Source organism: Anolis carolinensis, chromosome 1, assembly GCF_035594765.1.
Source record: "Anolis carolinensis isolate JA03-04 chromosome 1, rAnoCar3.1.pri, whole genome shotgun sequence".
NCBI classification, from domain to species: Eukaryota; Metazoa; Chordata; class Lepidosauria; order Squamata; family Dactyloidae; genus Anolis; species Anolis carolinensis.
The window spans coordinates 338,544,342-338,566,196 of record NC_085841.1 but is presented as its reverse complement, the minus strand read 5'-3'; the positions used below and the strand labels follow the sequence as shown (position 1 = coordinate 338,566,196).

General features: G+C 39.6%; 1 long non-coding RNA gene across 3 annotated transcripts in view; it reads left to right on the top strand.

Moving 5' to 3' along the window:
* LOC103279855 (uncharacterized) overlaps positions 1-21,855 on the top strand; it is a 119,729-nt gene that overhangs the window by 61,407 nt on the left and 36,467 nt on the right. The window contains exons 4-5 of one of the 3 annotated variants that reach the window (XR_010002152.1): positions 14,542-14,614; positions 17,386-21,688. This is a non-coding gene — a long non-coding RNA (uncharacterized LOC103279855). Of the gene's footprint in view, positions 1-6,993; positions 7,465-14,541; positions 14,615-17,385; positions 21,689-21,855 lie in introns of those variants that run through there. The other 2 variants (XR_010002151.1, XR_507025.3) reach the window with 2 other exon arrangements.

Genomic DNA, 21,855 nt, shown 5'->3' with positions numbered 1-21,855 from the left:
GCCCCATGTAAGCTTCCCCAAGTCCCCATGGGGAGATGGTGGCGGGGTATAAATAAAGTTTTTAAAATTATTATTATTATTATTATTATTATTATTATTATTATTATTATTATTATTAATCTTCTTTTGTAATAAATCATTTTTTCTAATGATAAGGCATATTTTACTTTGGATTAAATCTCAATTCACCAGGGCTTCCTCCCAAATAAAATGTGTCCAAGACTGCAATTTAAGTATTCAATAGCTGTTTACAATTTTTTAAAAATAAATCTCAATTTAAAAGAGTGGGATTTACTTCTGAATAAATGTGTGCAAGGTTGGGTTGTATATCACTAGTCAGAGTGCAAAGCCCTCAGAGAAATAACCCATCTCTCATAAAGCTGTTCATTCGCACTGCACTTCCTGAACCCCATAGCATTAAAGAGGGAATACAACCAGCATTCATATTTAATAGTTTGGAAGCCTTACTGCACATTGCACTGACCTTTTCTGACTGTGAAGGACACATGATAAGCCCTTTAACCTACTGCTCGGCTTGAGAATCATTCAATTTCTGTATTGGTTCCACTCTAATTAAAAGTGGATTTATATGTAAACCACAAGCCTATGCACCTGTTTTTTTATCAATGCTGAAAATGCTGGCTTCATTATTTATGTCATGCAGCAAAACTAGACCATGACAGATGAGTTTCTGAGCATTTGCTGATCATTCATCTACAAAGCATAATAGTTTGATTTTCTCACTTAGGGCTATTTACAAAAGCAGAAGTTGATGAATGGGAATCACCAGAACACAGTGAATCTCTCCATTGCCTTTCTTGAAACTCAATATTCCAATATCCTACAAGAAGTATTCAATAGCAGGGTGTAAATAGAAGATCAGCAACCCCAACATTTCTTTCCTTTTAGAAAAAAGAATACTATCATATAAACTTGTGTATAGGTTAATCATATGAATAAGTTAAGGGCAGGTTTGGGGGCCAAAATATGGATTTTGGTATGACCCATGGCTAAATTGAGTCACTCCACAGAGAGGGGAAAACATTACTGCCATTTCAGGGGTTAGCAATTCCTGGCTGACACACCACTTTTTTCTTGCTCAGACATTCAAAAAGGATAGAAGCAGCACTGTGATGGAGAAAGGAGGGGGTGGGTGCTTATTTTAGGTTTTTCCAGAATGGACTATGATGTTGCCTTTCACTACTCTACACAGAGATGCTACTTTTTATCAGACTTAAGATGCAATGTTTACACTGGCCTGTGGATAAACTGACATGGGCATTTGTGTCAATTTTTGATTAACATTTGTAAATGTATACATTATATATAGTAATAAACCGCACCCACACCCAAAGGGGCAAGCCCATTAGACCTGAGGGGGATATTTAGTTCCCCCTTGAAGGATACCTGTAGTAGTGGCGGCTGATTGGCCTCACTGGCCTCGATCGTGTGGGAGGAGTGGAGTCAAGCTTACTTAAGGCTCACCCCCCTTCCTTCCTCCACTTGTGGCCCCTCTCCCACCATATGGACAGTGTGAGTACAGACTGGTTTTGTTAGGGCTGGGTAGGAATTTTTCCTCCTCAAGTTTTCTGGGGGTGGGGGTGTTGCCTACCCCACACTGTTTTAGAGGGGAGGGGTGTGGTAATTGGCTTAGGGTGGGCCATTTAAATAGTTTATCCTGGCAAATAAAAGGTTTCAGATATCCTGGTAGGCACCATGTCACCCACATTGATGGGTGAGGGGTGGGCTCCCATAGCAGTCTATCTAGGTTCTGTGGCTCAGGGGGGCTGTAATTAGCTTCCCACCCCCCATGCACTGGGGGGGGGAGTGATTTGTCTCCTCCTCTGGGAGAGACTTCGGGAAATAGTTCCAACTGCAACTATTTCCAATGGACGTGACTGGCCTAGGTGCACAGCCCGCCCCTGGAGCTCTTTCCAAGCTCATGCTAACCCACCCTCCTGCCCACTTAACAGTATAATTATTTGGTTGCCTCTGGGAGCAGGTAGGAATTTTTCCCCCTCTATGTTTTAGGGTTTTTTTTTTTTTTGGCCAACTCTACTATTTTCAAATTGGAAGATTGGAATTGTGGATTTTAAATAGGCCATCATGCGGAAAACAGTGATGGGTTTACATTTTGGTGTACATCTAAGGCACCCCTTTGTGGTGTAGGCCAGAACAAGAAACCCTCATCTGTGGTTTAAATAACCGAGGATGAGGGCGAATGGAAATTGCCTTGGAGTGGGAAGAATTCTGGTCTCAATAAATCTTACTAAGTTGGGTCAGAATTCTCTGTTATGTTCCCCTGATCAGTTGCTCTGGAAATAGTATAGTTTTTTTTCCACCCGGGGATCCAGGTGTTTCACCCAAGTTTGCCGAGGAGTAGATCTTAGATGGCCTCTGTCTCAGCTTAATTCACACCAAGTTCATACCCCCTTTTAGAAATGTTTTGCAGGTCACAAAAGATTAAATAGGTAACATTAAACAAGTTAAAGTAAATGTTTCCCCTTGATATTAAGTCTAGTCGTGTCCCACTCTGGGGAGTGGTGCTCATCTCCATTTCTAAACCAAAGAGCTGGTGCTGTCCATAGACGCCTCCAAGGTCATGTGGCCAACATGACTGCATGGAGTGCCGTTACCTTCCCGCCAGAGCGGCACCTATTGATCTACTCACACTTGCATGTTTTCAAACTTCTAGGTTGGTAGAAACTGGGGCTAACAGTGGGAGCCCACCCCGCTCCCCGGATTTGAACCACTGACCTTTTGGTCAGCAAGTTCAACAGCTCAGTGGTTTAACCTGCCGCACCACTGGGGCTCTAATAAAAGTTGCCCATAGTCAATCCCATATTGTTGTGTGGTCTCAATATTTCGGGGGTTGGATGGCAAATGATGAATTCCCCTTGGGGCTGGAATGTGGGTGTCTCACTTAAAAAAAACTCGGAGGTTTGGGAGGGAGCGCCCTCAACATGGCCTTCCACTTAAGATTGTCTGAGGGCACAGCCAAAGAATTTAGGGTAGACCTCAGGATCTTGGTGCTAGTACAAGGATGGTCCTTGTGAGTGGTCAATGGATGTGACACCTGGCTGAAGGACATATCCCACCAGATGGCTGGTATCAAAATGTTTATCAATTAGAAGTTCTTTTCCCCAACAGGTTAACTCAGTTTTCAGGTTATTGTAGAAGTTCTAGTAAATAAATAAATAGGTCAAGAAATGCCCTTTAATTCCATGTTTGTGTCTGGTCTCTTTATTTCGGAGTGGGAATTCAAATGCATTATTCTATTTATCCAGGCATTTGGGTGTTAACTGTCTATTGCAGAATTGCACTGTATTTTAAAAATCATTATTACTATATTTAAATGACCTAAAAGCTGTTTAAAATTAATGTTTTCATGTGATTGTGTGTTTAATTGCTTTTAACATTTAATGCAATAACATTTGTATTATGTTGAATGGCTTTAACTGTATTTTGTTTTAACTAAACATTTTGAGTTGCCTCAGGCCTCATATTGGGGGAAAGATGAGAAAGCAAAATACATAAAAAGCTTTTTGACATACATCCAGGTAACTGTGTCTTGAGGCACTCTTTGGGACTTCTGTCATTATGCATATTAAATAAAATTCTCTCTGTATATTGAAAGAAACAAGTTGCCACTTCGGGCAAATGTGTGGGAAATGTAATATGTAAATCAAACCTGAACCCTCACTAGAAGCCAAGATGACTAAGTTGAGCTTGTTGAACGTTGAAGATTCATGAGATAACATGGCTCACTAAAAACTATGATAATGTTGGGGAAATTGGAAAATTTAATAAACCACAAGTTGATGGATTCAATCAAATAAGCTATTGCCCTGAATTTGCATGAACTGAGCAGCAGGGTTCTAGATGCTGGGGATCTCTTATCAATGGTAGCAAAAGGAAAAGAGAGAACAATATTTTTGGAACATGGCAGAAAATCTAAACATTTTTCTTCAGAGGTTATCTATATGGGCTTAATAACTCCTACTCAATGTGAAATTGCTCCTGGTTGTCACCACAATGTTCTGGAACTTCTGGCAATTATTGTGGAGTAAATTGGATTAACTTGGTTTAGCCCTACATTAAGAAAGGTCAAAGGATGCTCTGGATTTTGCCTGAAACCCCGGAGCAATCCCACAGCTTTGGCACAGTGTGGACAGCAGGATTGGGTCAGATTCATAACTGGTCCAAATGGGTCACTGCCACCATCTCTTTTTCCCTGTGCTCATCATCATGAGGAAAAGGAGCAAATTCGGCCTGGGTCATCACTGTCACCACAACCAGATGACTGCAGAGCTTTATGAGAGCTCTTGGCCATTGTGCATGTCTAGTTGTGAGCAGAGGCATATGTGCAAACTGGCTGCATAGATGCCTTTTCTCATGTAAGCAGAGGGCATCCACAATGGCCTAGAGTTCTCATGGAACTCTCTGGGTGTCTGGGAGCAGCAACAGTGACATGGGCAATAAAATGCTGGACCAACAGGATCAATGCAGTTTCAGCCTGGCTGAATTTTGACCTTTCACCATTATTGGTTGGGGACAGTATGTGTTGCTGCTGTCATTTCTGCTCCAGATTGGCCCCAGAAGAACAGGTCCATTTAGTTGAACAACAACAACAACAATAATACAGTTTATTTATTACTTGCCTTTTTTGATGGCTCGAGGTGGGATACAACAAATTCAAAAACAAATGAACATAAAAATACAATAAATTACTAAAATTGATAAACATATATACACACAAAAACCGTATACCAAACACAGCTACAGAATTGATATATAGTGGCAATAGAATGCAAATCAAAACTCAAGAAACTTGGAAAGGCACTCATTGTGAAAAGGAGAGGACATGTATGCAATTTCCACAGTTTTCAATGGCCATGCTGGCAAAGGATTATGGGATTTGTAAACAAAATGCAAATTGTATCAAGCTCTGACTGGCAGGATTCTTTTCACATGCACTGAGGTCAAACCAGGTATCACTCTTTGTGAATTTGTGAATTTTGGATTTGATCACATGAGGCAAGCAAACTGGCATTGCAGATGGATACATGAGCAACTATCACACAACGCCATGTACATCCTGGTATCAGTTGTCCTCTACCCCGTGATTCTCTCATTCCTAGCTATTGATGGGTAAAACCTGTCAATAGCCCCCAGTCCTGCAAGGTTCCCAACAACTACTCTGATTCAATTGGTACCTTCCACTTCTGTGCAGGTATGTTGATAGTACAATGACCTCAGGGGTGGGATTTTCCTCCTCTTCCCCTCTCCTCCTCCTCCTCTCGCCATTCCCAAGCTGGCTGTAATGGTACTACTGGAGGGAGGTGTGACACCAGAAGTGCTCAGCATAATATGTGTCCCATTATCAACAATAATGTGACTATAGTGGAATAGTTGGTTTGTGTGGTAAAGGCTATCGTCCAGTTTCCCTATGTCATTTCCCTATAAAGAATAGTGAATTAACCTCAAAACAGAAAGATGTGTCTTTGTTTTCAGATACTCTGCAGCCTGTAGATAATTTCAGACAGCAGCCATTTTCTTTGTATTGCTGCTAATCTATCTGGAATAAATAGCTTCTTGGCTGGAGTAAGCCCATACTACCTACATAAAAGTTAATATGCCCCTCCTAATGATATCACCCATGTTTATAGAGTCTGGACAGCACTTGGTTGTTTTCATTTAAGTGTCTGCTTCTCAGGGGATAAACACTGAGCGGCAGTGCTTAAGAGCGACAATCTCTAATAACATAAAATAAATAAGCAGCTTTGAGATAAACCTTTTATTCCTGCCAGACACCTCGAGCCAAGGTTTCCACAGTATTGTTATCATTTCAACGGGGAAAGTTTAATCTTGAAAAGAAATTTCTTTACTATGTCACCGAGTATCAATATGGTGAGACTTTTGAAAGGCTCTTTTAAAAAAAAAAAAAAAAAATCTCCCCAGGCTTTCTGTTCCCCACTGTGGCATGCCAACGTTTTATATAGAAGACATCCTCATGGAACAGAAGATAATCTGGGTTCGTATGGGACAAAGGAATTGCGCATAGAAGTCATAGCCAGCCTTACCATTTGATAGAGGAAGGCAGCTACCTTAAACAGTGAAATGTGGGGTCTTGTGAACACATCCTAAAATATTCTGCAATATACTGAAATTCTGCATCAAAATTCCTCACAACAGGCACAACATAAAGGATTTTGTTTGTTTTTAGTTGCCCTTTTGTGTATGAATGTTCAGTCATATTTTATCCCTTTCAACAAGGGACTGCCTTTTAAAATAGGACTCAAGAGCTGCTGTTTTGGACAGGGTGGGTCAGTCTAGCTCCTTTCATTTTGACGAAAAACGTTTAATTCTAAATGACTGCCAGAAGTGTTGTTCTGTCTTTCCCTCCCTCTGCTGAAAATGCAAAAATAGTAGACAAGTGAAATAGGGATGTCACTCAGTCAAATTTTAGTAGCTATGGCCATATGCCACACAAAATGGCAAATAAACATAATATCAGGAAATAGTTGTGACAGTTTCTGACAAAAACAGAACAGATTATGTAAAAATCCCATTTCAGCATCAACAGATTGATCCAAATAACAGTTAAGAAAGTTGGTTTCATAGAAATTACTGTATTTTAGTATATGCAATTGCTGAAGTGGCTTTTTGGAAAAATAGGATGTATTGATCATTGTTTACTATATTTTGCTGCTTTTGTATCTTTATCATAGATTGGCTATTTCTTTTTCTTTTAATAAAAAATCAATTGAATGAATGAGTAAATAAAAGATTATTTTTAAAAATACATTTATTTGATATTTTGTTCCTGTTTTTTTTGGGGGGGGGGCAAAGTGGCCATTTATGTTATGTGCTTTTGTGAATTTGTGAGCTGATAATCAAGACAGCAGGTGCTGGTCTTGTCTAGATAGCTAACTTGTCCAGTAAAATTTATTGACTATTCAATCCAAGTGAGCTGTCTTATCTTTCTTCCAGGACAGTGAGGGCAGGAGGGGGAAAGGACAAGCTCAAGATGAATGGCAAACAAATTGATGACCCACAAGCTGCTTTCTTCCTGTTCCATTAGTCACTTGCTGAGATTCATCTGCAGAGTCCTATAATTAAGCCAATGCCTAACTGGAGGACATGAAGTGTTGGCTTCAGAAAGTTTTCACACTGGATAAAACACATCAAGATGTGTAAATAAAATATGGCTAGCTGCACAATGTGGGGTCATTTTGTTTGTTTACACTAATACAAGGGAGCTCCTTCATGTTTCAGACAAAGGGAGAAAACGACAATGACTGCACTGAAGGGTATATGAATGCCTTGCTGCTATTTTTCCACAAAATTGTTTTTTTTCCTGTCTTGTTAAAGTCATAATCAGTTATTGAATTTCACTGCAAAGAAGTATATTTCAGAGAACAGCAGCCAGGAACAGTTCCATCATCCCTTGTACCAGTGGTTCTCAACCTGTGGGTCCCCAGATGTTTTGGCCTTTAATTCCCAGAAATCCTAAAAGCTGGTAAACTGGCTGGGATTTCTGGGAGTTGTAGGCCAAAACACCTGGGGATCCACAGGTTGAGAACCACTGCCTTGGACTCATCAGCTATGGGAGATTGATCCAACTTGCAATTATGTTGCTTTCTGAAAGAGAGAAGAGCAGCCAGGTACAACTGAATCATGCCTTGTCTTTAGTGGCTGGCAAGAGCTCTTCCTCCGATTCCAACTTTTATTATTGAGGGAAAGAAGAACAACTAGTTCCCCCCTTCCTGCTGTGGTCTCTGAAAGAGATAAGAGCAGCCAGTCACAATTGAACCATGCCTAGGCTTCAGTCCTGACAAGACCTCCTCCTTCCATTCCAACTGCCATTGCTGATAGAGAGAAGAGCAACCAGGCACTCCTGAATCATGCCTTGTCCCCAGTAGCTACCAAGAGGCCCTTCTGAATCTTGGCTGGCATTGCTGTGGCCTGTGAGGGATAAAAAAGGAACCAGGCACAACTAAAACATTATTGGCCCCATTGGCTGGCAAGAGCGCCTCTCTCAATTCCAACTGCCATTGCTGAGAGGGAGAAGAGCAGCCAAACACAACTGAATAATATTGTTAGGGATTCCTCTTCAGAAGAGGAAGGGGAGCAGGAAAGTGTTCATGAGTCAGAGGAGCGGTTGGAATCTGAGGAGAAGATTTTGCAAGTACCCACATTTCAGGAAAGGCAAAAGGAAAGAGAGCAGAGACGTCGTTCAGCTAGAATATCTGCCAGAAATGCAGCTGAGTAATTGGGAACCGCCCTAGCAGCTGTGGGGAAATTCAGGGCTATAAATCAGAAGTAGGTGCAGTCAGCTTTTGCTGGTAACAAACTGATTCTAATACCTAAGCCTTCGCTCCCATTATGCCTGCTTCGAGTCTGCATCTGGGAAACTGCTCCTAAGGATTTATTGCTGTTTCTTTGTCTAAAGTAAGACTGCTACTTGTCAGGACCCTGGCTGCAGAGCACCAATAACCTTACACAGAGGCCAGTCTCTATCTAATATCTTTATTAAAGAAATATATAAAATCAATAAAAACAAGTGAAGGATATAGTTCAGAAGCAGACCTTTCAGATGAGGTCAAATATAGTCCAGAAATGTATTGTCCAATATAAGATATTAGAGTTCAAAGTTTTAATCCACTTGACCGAAACACACACTTTGCCAAGCAATAGTGTGGGGAAATAACAGAGTCTTTAAAATCCAAAGAAGCTTGACAACAAGGCTGGAAATAAACTTGATTCTTGACTAGATCCGTGACTGGAGGCAAGACGAACATGAAGCATGAACAGAGTCCGTGGTAAAACCGTGAGACAAGGCAAAGCTTGAAGCTAGATCCGGAAAGCAAGGAACTGGGATTACGAAGTCCACACACGATCTCTCTCCTCAAGCTGATCAATTGATTCCGCAAAGAATCCCTCGCGCCAAACACCTATATTGGGTCTCGTTTTCCCGCCAACAGAACTCTTTCCCTAGAGAACGAGAAGCGAAACCCAACTCTGTCCAGATGCATGACTCCTTAGAATTTCCCAAGGGAAGCAGACCTAATCAGCCATTTGTTTGGCAGCGATTCTCAGGCTTCTCCGATTAGCCTCCCTGACTCCCCTATCTTTAGAATAATTTTCCCTCCTGGAAAACGGGAGGGAGTTCTGCCCAAGGCCTGTTTGGCTGAATTCTTGAGGGCAAACATCAACATCCTGCAGGTGAAGATACTCCGGCTCTTGCTGAACCGGCGAAAACCCCATGTTTTCCTCTTCGTCTGCCACAATAGTACTAGGAACAGGACTACAAGGCCCATGAGTCATCACACTACTTGATGTGGGAATTTATCAGAGACTTAAGAACTGTGCTTGCCCTAAGACTTCCTTGCCTTCTTTTGCATTATACCACTGAGTGTGTTGGTCTTTATGTTTTGCTGAAGTAAAGCAGTTTTCATTTACTTACCACATTGCAGATAATCCACAATAGATAATGTGGGATTTTATACAGCTGTATGGAAAGAGCCTTCCTCTCCATTCCAGCTGCCATTGTTGTGGCCTTTGAAGGAGAGAACAGTCAATTTCTGCTGGATTTAATCCCTTTGCCCACTGGCACCCTTTGGAATTATGCTATACAGAGTGATCTTTCAGGGCATCTAGTGTGGCATCAGGATTCCCACAAAAACTATGTACTGTTAAATTGCTGTTCATATTTGTTTTTGTGACTAAAATAGTCTCGCTACTTTCCCTTGGTGACAATCTTGGGACTTTGTATCAGCATACAAAAATAAGTCTGCATCATTTTGTAGCATCATTTTATATAACTAAAAATTTAGTGTTTTATTTTCCATTTTTTTTGGTATTTTAAAAAGCTAATGCAAAATTGATTTTCTATATATGCACCACTTGCAGTTACTTGTATAACCTCTATCTTTTTTGTCTGAATATTCTTCCTATAGGCTTTTTTTTTTGCTTTAAAAACATTCACAGGAGTGTATTGCTACATGAAATTGTAGCTCCCAGTTTCTGTTCTCAAAAGAACAGAATTTTCTTAGGTCGTCTGGCACAAGGAGGGCTAAAATCTTCTCTTGATTATATTATTTGCCTTACAAGCCTTTTCCAATTTTGTACATGTCAAAAAGTAACTTAAGTCTTTGCAAACAATCAATAGAATCGATTTGTTTAATGGTCTCTATGAACAATGGCGTCAGCTAGACGATAAGTGATCTTTGTCTAGCAGGCTGAGGGTGACCCGTGACCTGTAACACTGAACATGCTGAAATGTCAAGAGAATTATAAGAAGGGAGCTATTTTATAGGATATATTATGGGATGTATATAATATGGGATTTCCTCATAAAAATATTCTTACATACATAGATTTGAAAACTGCCATTTAAGAAAAAATGCAACAGAGAAAACTTACACTTACTGGGATACCGCTTTAGGGAAAATGTACAAATTTAAATGTCATTGACAGTGGAGATGTTTACTTCCACACAGCCATATAACCCAGAATATCAAGGAGAATAACCCACAATGTCTGCTTTGAACTGGAATATCTGAGTCCACACTGTCATATATCCCAGTTCAAAGCAGATCTTTTGGGATTTTATTCATCTGTGTGGAAGGGGCCTCAGGGCCCTTCCACACAGTCATATAATTTAGAATATCAAGAAAATCCTACAATATCTGCTTTGAACTGGGTTATTTGAGTCCACACTGCCATATATTATGATTCAAAGCATATAATGTGGGATTTTATTCAGCTGTGTGGTAGGGGCCTCAGTGTGTAGAAGAGAGTCAGCCCAGAGTATTTCTTGGCTTGATCATTTAGTGTGTGCAGTTTTCTCTGCTATGTTGCAGCAGTTCTCCTAGGATTCTGTTAGGAGACCAATGACTAAAATAGCATAATTTTCAAGTACATATGTAAATTTGTGCTCATTTTGCTTTTGTATGCTTAAACAAGAAATGATAGTTCCCCTCCTCAGTAGTGCAGCAATGAATTTTTCTTTTCTTGAGAGAGTTTTCACATTTGTAAGTGATATTTGCTAAAATTGTATAACATGGGCAAAGAGCATCACTCAGTTGTGATAGATGTTGCCTTTTTGCATGATCTTTAAAAAAGGAAGATGCAGATGGGTTGTTAGCATCTTTTTGATAAATTGGTTTTCTATGGGGACTCTCTGGCTGGAATTCTCTTGGTGTCTTATAGTGGTATAATAACATTGTGTAAGAAATTGCACTTTCTAGGATGCACACAACCAACTAGTAGGAGCTTGACCTTGCTTTCTTTCCTGTGCTTTGCTTCAAATAGGTATCCCCCATCCATCTGTGCGGGTATTTTGCACAAATTGTAGAATTCAATGGGGATAAAAAGGCTCTCCTCTCATCTTATTTTGACAGTGGAGACAAGTAATTGTGCATGGGTTAATTAATTTTTGAGAGGCTGTATGACATGTGGAGTTAGTCCATCTCACCAAAAATAAGTAATTTAAGTGAACTTTCTTCCCATCTCTACACTCACCTATTAAAATTAACTCATTCCAAAACCATGCCAGTTCAGGTTCTTTCATATCATGTTTCAATCCAAATCTTGTTTTAGAAATCCATCTCTTTGACCATACAGCCTAGAAAACACACAACAATCCATTTCTTTGTATGTCTAGGTTTTACTCTGTGGTGTCTGGAATGGGACACAGTATTCCAGGTAAGTCCTGAACAAAGTAGAATAGAGTGGTACTATTATTTCCCTTGATCCATAAACTTTGCTCATTTTGATGCAAATTTGGCTTTGCACATCACACTGCAGATTCATGTTCAACTTCTGGTCTACTAAGATTCCTAGGCCTCATCTACACACACCCATTCTATGAACCTGATCTGGTGTGCCAGACACTGGATTGGGCCCAACAGGAGTCCACACAGGAACTATTCATTGGAGGTGGGAGAGTCCCCATTGTTCAGAAGCACCATACACAGTTTGGTGCCATTAGGCAGCCACCCTAAATGTCCCCCTGCTTCTGTGTGGTGATGATCTTTGGGCGAGATATGGCACCTAGCTTTTCCCCACTTCTTGTTCTGATATCAGCTGTGGCAATAAGCAGTCCCTCCCTTCCTAGTCTCCATTGTCATGCCCTGTCCCTTCTGCACGCAAATGGTGGAGGTCTCCAGCTGCAACACAGCACATATCTTTTCCCTGTTTGCTCTGGAGGTCTAGGAAGTGAGGGAAGGGTGGAGAAGGAAGGATTTCTTCCTCTCTCTCTCTTCCACATCCTTGGAATCTCATTGTTGATGTTTGAGTAAGAGATGGAAAAAAGGTAGGTGCCATGTTGCATCAGAAGAATGCCAATACATAGGGATAGGGGGACAGAGGACTGCCATGCTGTGTCTTCAGGTCTCCTGAGCTTTGGAAATGTTGATGGTAGTCAGGGCAGTTGCAGCTGGTTCTGGTTGTGAACTGGCCCAACAGTCCTTTCTACTCCTAAGTTGGGGGTAGAGGTAGAATCCTGGACTCTGGGGTGTGTAGCCACTGTTGGACTGATCCATTTCTACATCAGTCTCACATATTCAACATAAATGCATTCAATGAGAATGAGGTAGTTTAGCTTATGGGGAATAAGTTACATAAAACAGACTAGCATGCAACTTGGAATGGCCTGGGTTGAGGGGAGGCATTGTTGCTCTTCCATTGCATTTCATGGATCTATCTTTGCTGCCCTGCCCCTGCCCTCAGCATTTCTCCCCATGTGTGATGGTACAGCCAGATCTGTGACATCCTGCTACCCCTCTCAACTCTTCACATTAGTGGTTCCAATTTTGATGTACCGCTATAACAACACCTTGCTGCATATACCAAAGCTTTGATGTGGGAACTTCAATAAAATTTGTGCTTTTTAAAAAAGTGAAAAGTTTGACTGTCAGTAGCCTGATGAATGTATTGGATGTTGTGCTGGAGGCCAAAACCATCAATCTGGGCTATGATTGCAACCATGCAATAAAGCAAAGTTCCTATCCATAAGTCAACCTCAGCTTTAATACCAGTCTGAGGGCGTTACTGTTTGCCTATCAATCAAAAACTTCTTAGTATGTTTATTTGAAGCGGCACCAGAGGCCTGATGTACTCTCCTCTTCCTTCCCATCCCTCCCACCCTTGGACTCTTCGTCTGTACTGTATAAATCGTCTCTGGAAATCTCAGGAGGAGATTTGATCCTGCAAGGCTTCAGGTTCAATTGGCAAGCTAACCGATAAGAATGGATGCACTATAGATTAGCATCCATCCAGCCTTTGAATTCTTATCTGGTCCTTTTGAGTTTAACTCATCATCACTTTTCTAAAGGTTTTCAAGTGGCATCCATGGCATCAATTCCCAGTCTCAAATCAATCAGTGTCAAGCCTCATTTTATATTCAACAAATGTGAAGGATCACTGGGTTGCTGCTGATATCACATTTGTACTTTTTGACACTTTCAATTCAAATTGGAGCCATATGGTTTGCTTTTTTTATGAATTCCACGGGCAGCATGGATAAAATCTAGAGGTAAGAGATGCAGAGATTATATGTAAAACCCCTTCCCTTTTGATAATAAAAATGCAATGTGGAGCTGGTCTGCAAATGTTCTTCCTCGCTTATCTTCATCATGATAAATTATTTCAAACCTAATTACAAACAGACAAGACTGAATCATTATGTTCATCGAGAGTCCCTTGTCACAGCGGATATACTGCCTTGTTTTATAAACCTTTTAACATTAGGCCCGTAAAAATGTCACAGCTAAAGAGTACTGCATCTTTAAGTATATTAAATGCAGTCTTGTGTAACCAAACATAATAGGATTTTTAAATGAATTATAATTGAAGTACTTAACAAACAACTTTTTAAACTTTCAACACATGTAAAAACCTCTTGAAACTGACCAATTCCAATTAAATGTCAACATTTTTTTTTGCAGCATGGTCACCCAGTTATATCATCAAATAATGTCAGCTGCATGGGTAAAGAGAGGACAGTGGTTTCATTATGGGTTTAAAATAATCAGATCACCTGTACAGGGAATTTCAAAGTGTAAAAAAGAGATCAAATCAAATATGAATTCTGTATAAACAAGGGTCACTATGACATTGCTTCAACAGCTTGAGACCTTAATATAGCTATATTTATGTTTAATGCATCACTGAGAAGTTTTGATTCACAGATATTACAGCTAGGGTCCAAAGAATTGTAAGGGATTAAGAACGTTTTGGGCTTTGCTACTTACATGAAGTAGCCTATCATGGTGATCCACTGTGAAACAGCTGAGAATTTGAATCAGGGCATGAGGTATGTGCTTTGCAGTGAAAAGGAAAAGTTATCCCCACAAACTTTCAAGCTTATCTAAAGTAGCTTTGTGGCTTACGTCCTGTAATTTCTATGCAGGGTTGCATTATAAGGTGGTAACAGTGTAGGAATAAATAAAAGCAGGCTTATTTGCTGAAGTTTTGAAAAAGCAAATTTTCCAGTAACTTTGACGCTTTAACATTTTATCTCTTCCATTTTAGGAAACAGCTTCCCCATGAAACAATACTTCTCGTGCCATTGGATACAGCAGAACAGCATTTTTTCCAGCAGTGGGTCAGTGACTCATAACATATTTGTGTATTATTATTATTATTATTATTAATTATATTAGCTTCATTTTTGGAAAGCTTGCTGTGGGTTACCAAGTGATTTTGAGTAGTTCTGTTCTATAAAATGATCACAGGTCTATTATTATAAAATGATCACAGGACCATGCCTGAATTGGGAAGTGTATATAATGTGCAGGACTATCAAGAACCTTGATGATAAAGGATTGACTGACATGTCCAAACAGCTCATTGGAATTATTGTCAATTGGGGTGAGATTTAAATGAGCTGCACTTATTTGGTGCATTTTATTACTTAGGGAAAAAAAGATTTTCTTGCAAATAATTTACAAAATTTGGAAAATAAATTAAAACATTTGCAAATTCTGACAATCTCATTCAGCAGGCAGAAAAGTTTTGATTTTTTTCATATTTATTCTTACATGTGAGAACAGAATATGTGTAGTTAACATTGTTGTCAAATGCTGTCACGTTACTCTTGACTTCTGGCTACTGTATGAATGGGAGACCTCCAAGACTTCCTCTTACTAAAGGTCCTGTTAAGGTCTTGAGAACCCTGAATTATGGCTCCCTTGATTGAATCTATCTACGTATAATATTATCATCCTGTTTTCCTACTGCCATTTGCTTTATTGAGCCTTAGAATACTATACATGATTGCCTAAATAGTGAAGGGTTAGCTTGTAGTCATCTACTGAAAATATTCTTTGGGATTCAATTCTATTTGAACTAGCAGCAATTGATATATGAACTCTCAGAGGCTCTGACCTGCTTGTGCATAGTCTTAGTTTACTGAATTACTTTTTTATGTAAAACTGCTATTTGGGTGCAAAAATTCAATAGGATTGCACATTGGCATCTGGATAAATACCCTCCATGGTGAAAACTAATGAATGTCAGGCATGAAGTTAAGATGGCCAGTTATCGAATTTTGTGTCATCCCAAATAAGCTTCCAAAGCAGCATTTACACAGGTCTGATTTCTCTGGGATATTGCTGCCCTGGATGCAAGTAGTATCTCCTGAATCCAGGGCCAGTATCCAGTCACTTTATTTTTGTGATGTCTATGGTACTCCTTACCATCCGTAAAGCTGCTGTGAATGTCTGTCACACCTGCTGATGTCAGGATGGGGTGTCCGTGCAGCTAACAAGGAAGGAGTAGAGCAACCTCTCTTCTTTGCTGGTGATACAGGCAGCCCATTCCGACATCAGCAAACATGACCCTGACAGCCAGCACATGCAGTAATCTCTATGGCCAGTGGGGAGCAGTGAGGGTAATGTAGGGACAGGCCAGGCTGATGCAAGGCAAGGGAAGGGTAATAGTGACAGTGTCCATCTGGACAGTGGATTGGGTTGAAACATACCCAATCCAGCTGTCTAAATAGCTGTGAAGCCTCAGGATACTCTAGAGCAAAGATCTCAAAGCTGTTTGTTGCAACACGTTATTGTGTTGGCAGCAGTGTGTAGGTATATCACATAAACGTAACAAGAACTTTTTGAGTCTGTGTGAAATAAGTATAAATATATATTTTAAAATATCAATGAAATGCTTTCATAAGATATGTTATGTCCCCATACATTTGATTATTCCAATTTATGAATGTGTCTGTATCTCTTAGAAGGGGTTAGTTTAACCTTCAATTTGCTAATAAAACTGAATTACTGTGTCGTGGAATGATGCAGCTCTGAAAAATGTGCCATCAACATGAAATGTTTGGAAAGCTCTGCTCTAGAGTTTCCTGCATACTCCAGAATATCCCTCAACTTTGCTCAAAGCAGAGCAAAGTCAGGTTAAAGGCAGAAAGCCTGGGATACTCACCAGAAGTCACTATGCATTGTGAAGACAGCCAGCTCTGAATTCAAACTAGGTTCAGGGTTTTTTTTTTGTTCAAGTCTCTATATTTTTATTAGCTTGATTCTTTCAAGCACATGAAGAAAGACTGTGCTGGTATTCCTAAAGGACGAATCACAAGGACTGCACAACCGCTTGCATATCTCAGGACATTTTTTTAGCCTGTGTCCTTCTAGATGGAATGGGATATTAATCAAACAAAAATCAAGCCCCAAATGATAACTGCTACCCTGGAAACCTTCTGAAACTACGATTTTCCTTTAAAACCAGGTCCCGCTTAGCATACCTTGGTTTATTTCCAATACTTTTTTTTCATTTGAATATAGAACTGAATTTGCCTTTCCAGTCACCTCTGGTATTGGTTTTGGGATGTGGGGTGGCCTGTGGTAGGTCCCCACTTCAGGGTAAATATCTCCTGAAGTCCCTAAGCATCCCTATTCCATGGCATATAGAGAAAAATATAGACACACCTGTATTGCCTCTGTGCATTTGTGTGTATATACTCAATACAAACAATTCTTTTAAAAGTGAACTGCCTCACCAAAAGCAAATGGATTATAATTAACACAGATGAAATGAAATGGGTGTTTAGCTATTGTTTTAGATGGTTACTATGGGCAACACTGTAATCCCAGTGGCACAGGGGGATCATGACTTTTATTCATGGGTAAAAAATTACTGATGTGTAAAAATGCCATCATAAAAAACTGAAGATTTGCAGAATAGTTGCAGCAGGAATTTAAGTCCCTCTCTGGGGGACTCTGCTCTGTGAAGCACCATAGAATATTAATCCAATTAATGTTCTAATTGGCTCACAATGATTTGTTTAAACAAAATGGGAATGTGGCAACTGGAGGAGAATAATTCTGCTCAGTTGCAATTTTCTTTTCTTTTGTTTTTTTACAGGTTTCTGGAATATGTGACATTTCAGTAAAATGATGAATTTTCAGAACTAAGATTAGAGTTCTACTGCCAGGAGAAAATCCAGGTCTGCTTTGCATTTATAGTGATGTTGTGACACTAAAGTCTAAAGTTCTGAGTAAGGCTTACGGAAGTCTGAGTGGGCTAATACTTGTTGCCTCTTGTCCATTTGCCTGATTGTTTCCATTACACATAGAGAACAAAGACCGCACAACAGATGCGAGGCTTTGGGTTTCACCTGCCAAGAAAACTGGACAGCTTTGGTTAACTTTGCCAGTTGATATCATTTGTTTAAATGGCTTGATTTCTTTCCTTGGATTAGGCAGGCTTCATATACTGTTTGAGGCTCAGTGCAATTTCTGCAAAGAAACAAAGTTCCTTCACTATTCCCCCATTTGCTGGAAGTGAAGAAACGGGCAACTTCAAATCATAAGAGTTGGAAGAGACCACATGGGCCATCTAGTCCAACCCCCTGCCATGCAGGAAAATGACTAGGGGTAAATACTGTAGATAGCTGGAATGTCCTTGTTGTTCTTGTTCCTATTTTTTATTGTTTATTGATATTATACTACAATATAGATGTGCTTTACAAGTAAAACAACCACAAACAGTGTGTCCTGCCAAAAGCATACTAAAATATATGTGTGCACACATACAGAGGGAAGGAATAATAAAACTGTACTATACAATTGTAAAACAACCTATCCAAATTTTTTTTAAAATAGAATATTATATAAAGCAAACTGACAAATATATGTAGTTGTTTCCTCTTTCTTTTTCTATTTTGATGTTTCCTTTCCAAAACAACCTGGTTGGGAAAAGGACAGTTTGCAGACTGCATGTAGCCTCCTGGAACTTCTAGGATTCTCAACTCAGAAACATTTGAAAATTTGGCTCCCAAGTGACAATTTGTCCCTGAGAAGTTTCTGCAGGAAAAGCACAATCAATGTACCCTTGATAGATGGCCATCCAGCCTCTGTTTAAAAGCATCTAAGGAAGGAGCCCCCACAACACTCCGAGGCAAAGAGTTCCACTGTTGAACAGCTCTTACAGTTAGTAGGTTCTTCCTAACTTTCAAGTGGAATCTCATTTCCTGTAAGCTGAACTCATTGCTCTCAGTCCTAGTCTCCAAGTCAGCAGAAAACAAGCTTTCTCCTTCCTTCTTATGACATCCTTTCACATATTTATCCATGGCTATCATGTCTCCTCTCAATCTTCTCTTCTGCAGGCTAAACATACCCAGTTCTTTGAGACACTCCTCACTATTTCAGTTGCCCTCCTTTGGACACATTTCAGCTTGTCAGTATCTCTTTTAAATTGTAGTGCCCAGAATTGGACACAGTATACTGATGAAGTCTAACTAAAGCAGAATAGAGGGGTACCATGACTTCCTTCAATCTAGACACTATATTCCTTTTGATGCATTGTCCAGAAGACGCCAATATTTTTTTCATATGTACTGTTGTCAAGCCAGGTGTTATCAATTCTATATCTTTGCATTTCTTTCCCCGCCCCCCTAAGTGTAGTATCTTACATTTGTCCTTGTTGAAAAGGTAGTGGAGGCTCCTTCTTTGGAGGCTTTTAAGCAGAGGCTGGACGGCCATCTGTCGGGGGTGCTTTGAATGTGATTTTCCTGCTTCTTGGCAGGGGGTTGGACTGGATGGCCCATGAGGTCCCTTCCAACTATATGATTCTATGATTCTATGCAAATCATTTTGTTAGTTTTGGCCTGGCTCTCTAATTTGATAAGATCATTTTGAATTCTGATCCTGTCCCCTGGAGTATTAGCTATCCCTCCTAATTTGATGTCATCTGTAAACTTGATAAACACGCCTCCTAAACCTTCATCCAAGTCATTAATAAAGAATTCTGATGCTTTCCTCTGGTGTATTAGCTGTTTCTCCTAATTAGGTGTCACCTGCAAACTTGATAAGCATGCTCTCTAAACTTTCATCTAAGTCATTAATAAAGATGTTGAATGGTACTGGGCCTAGGACCGAACTCTGCAGCACTCCACTAGTCACTCCTTTCCAGGATGAAGAGGAAGGTGAGCACGCTTTGGGTTTGGTTGTTTAAGCAATTAGGGATCCACCTAATAGTAGCATTGCCTAGCCCACATTTTAGTTTGTTTGCAAGAAGGTCATGTGGGACCTTGTCAAAGGCATTACTGAAATCAAGAGATGCTACATCCACAGCATTCCCTGTATCTATCAATCTTGTAACTCTATGAAAGAAAGAGATCAGATTAGTCTGGCATGACTTTTTTTGAGAAATGCATGTTGATTTTTAGTTATCACAGCATTCCCTTCTAAACGATTGCAGACTGCCTCCATAATTATCTGTTGCAGAATCATCCCTGGTATTGAATCTTCCCTGGTACTGTGGTGTATTGGCATCAAATTCTGCCAGATCTGTAAGCCGCCCTGAGTCGCCTCGGGTGAGACAGGCGGGATAGAAATGATGGAAATAAATAAATTGATGTCAGGCTGATTGGACAGTAATCGTTTGGGTCCTCCTTTTTTCCCTTCTTGAAGATAGGAACTACATTTACCCCCCCTCCAGTTTGCTGGGACTTCTGTTCTCCAAGAATTCTCAAAGATTATTGCCAGTGGTTCTGAAATTACTTCTGCTAGTCCCTTCAATACTGTAGTTCATCTGGCCCTAAAGAACTGAATTCATTTAGAGTAGCCAGGTGTTCCTGAGCTACTTATTTACCTATTTTGGGTTGCATTTCCCCTATTACTTCATCCACTCAATCTTGCCCAGGTTAAAAACTTATTTCTTTTTAGGAGAAGACTTAGGCAAAGAAAGTGTTGAATAGTTCTATCCTGTCAGCATTCTACCAACTAATCCATGCAACTAATCCTACTGTTTCCTTGTTCTTCCTTTTTCTACTGACAAAACCATAAAAATATTATTTTAAATTTCTAGCCTGAGCTCATTTTACACTTCAGCCTTACAAACCTTTTCTCTACCTATGTTAGTTATTTGTTTGGGGGAGTAGCACAGGGTCAATAGGCAGCTGTGAAGTGAATGGAGTGTAATTTGCAATGGCTTCTGGACTAAGATTTTGGGTCTATGTGCAATGTTTAACAGTATATGTAATGTATTTATATGCCATTGTTTTTATGACTTTTTATGATTTTAATGTATATTGTAATTTGCATTGGTATGTTTTATGTTTAATGTGGCATTGAATATTGCCAGTCTGGAAGCTGCTCCAACTCCCCTTCAGTGTTGAGATAGAGTGGGGGAAAAGGCAGCAAATAAATAAATAAATAAGCATCAGCATTTTCCAGATGTGAAGTGAGCTTCCCATAGCCTTCCTGTGCATGTTCATCTGATGTGAGTTGTGTATCTAGAATGGTCTGTTGGGCTGTGTCCAAGAAAAAAAAATGAGTTTCTTAATGTCCTTAAGTCTTGCAATCCGGGCCTCAAGTTACTGGATCCTCTCTTCCAATGAAGTGAGCTGTTTGCATTTGCTGCAGATGTTCTATCAAGAAAACTCTGGTTATCAAGTAGGAACGTTTATTGAACTCTGGTCCTCCTCCTTTTCAAAACACCTCAGTTCTCCTATAAAAGAGACTTAATTATTTTATATTATTGTGTTTCCTTTCAAGATTCTTTCATCTTTTTTTTCTTTTTGCCTATAGCAGATTAAACAATGCAGATAAAAATGCAATATAATATGTTTATATAAAAATGTATGGACTAAAAACATAGGAAATTCCAAAAACAGGAGATAACCAAGCAGCATGAAAAACCAATAATGTGAGACAAAAGCTTGAATTAAAATGTTGTGGAAAATAAAAAACAGTAGATAACAAGGCTGGGAGACCAGCCAACTGTCTTGGTTTTTAGGGAGCAAACTATATTGGGGAACGGCTAGCTCACATCAAAATGAAAATGAGTTACAGTAGAGTCTCACTTATCCAATGTTCTGTGTTATCCAACACATTTTTGTAGTCAATGTTTTCAATACATTGTGATATTTTGGTGCTAAATTCGTAAATACAGTAATTACTACATAGCATTCCTGCATATTGAACTACTTTTTCTCTCAAATTTGTTGTATAACATGATGTTTTGGTGCTTAATTTGTAAAATCATAACCTAATTTGATGTTTAATAGGCTTCTCCTTAATCTCTCCTTATTATCCAACACATTCGCTTATCCAACATTCTGCCGGCCCATATATCATCATCATCATTATTTAATTACTTATTAATCGCCCTCCATCCACGATGCTCTAGGCGATTTACAAGATAAAATTGTAAAGGATAAAAATACATACATAAAAAATATTAATAAAATTAACATAGATTAAAAGCTCTAGTAAAGAGCCAGGTCTTGAGTGCTAGGGTAAAAGACCCTAACTCATGCATGGCTCTCATATAGGGCGGCAAGGCATTCCATAAGGCAGGGGCAGAAATAGAAAAAGCTCTGCGTCTGGT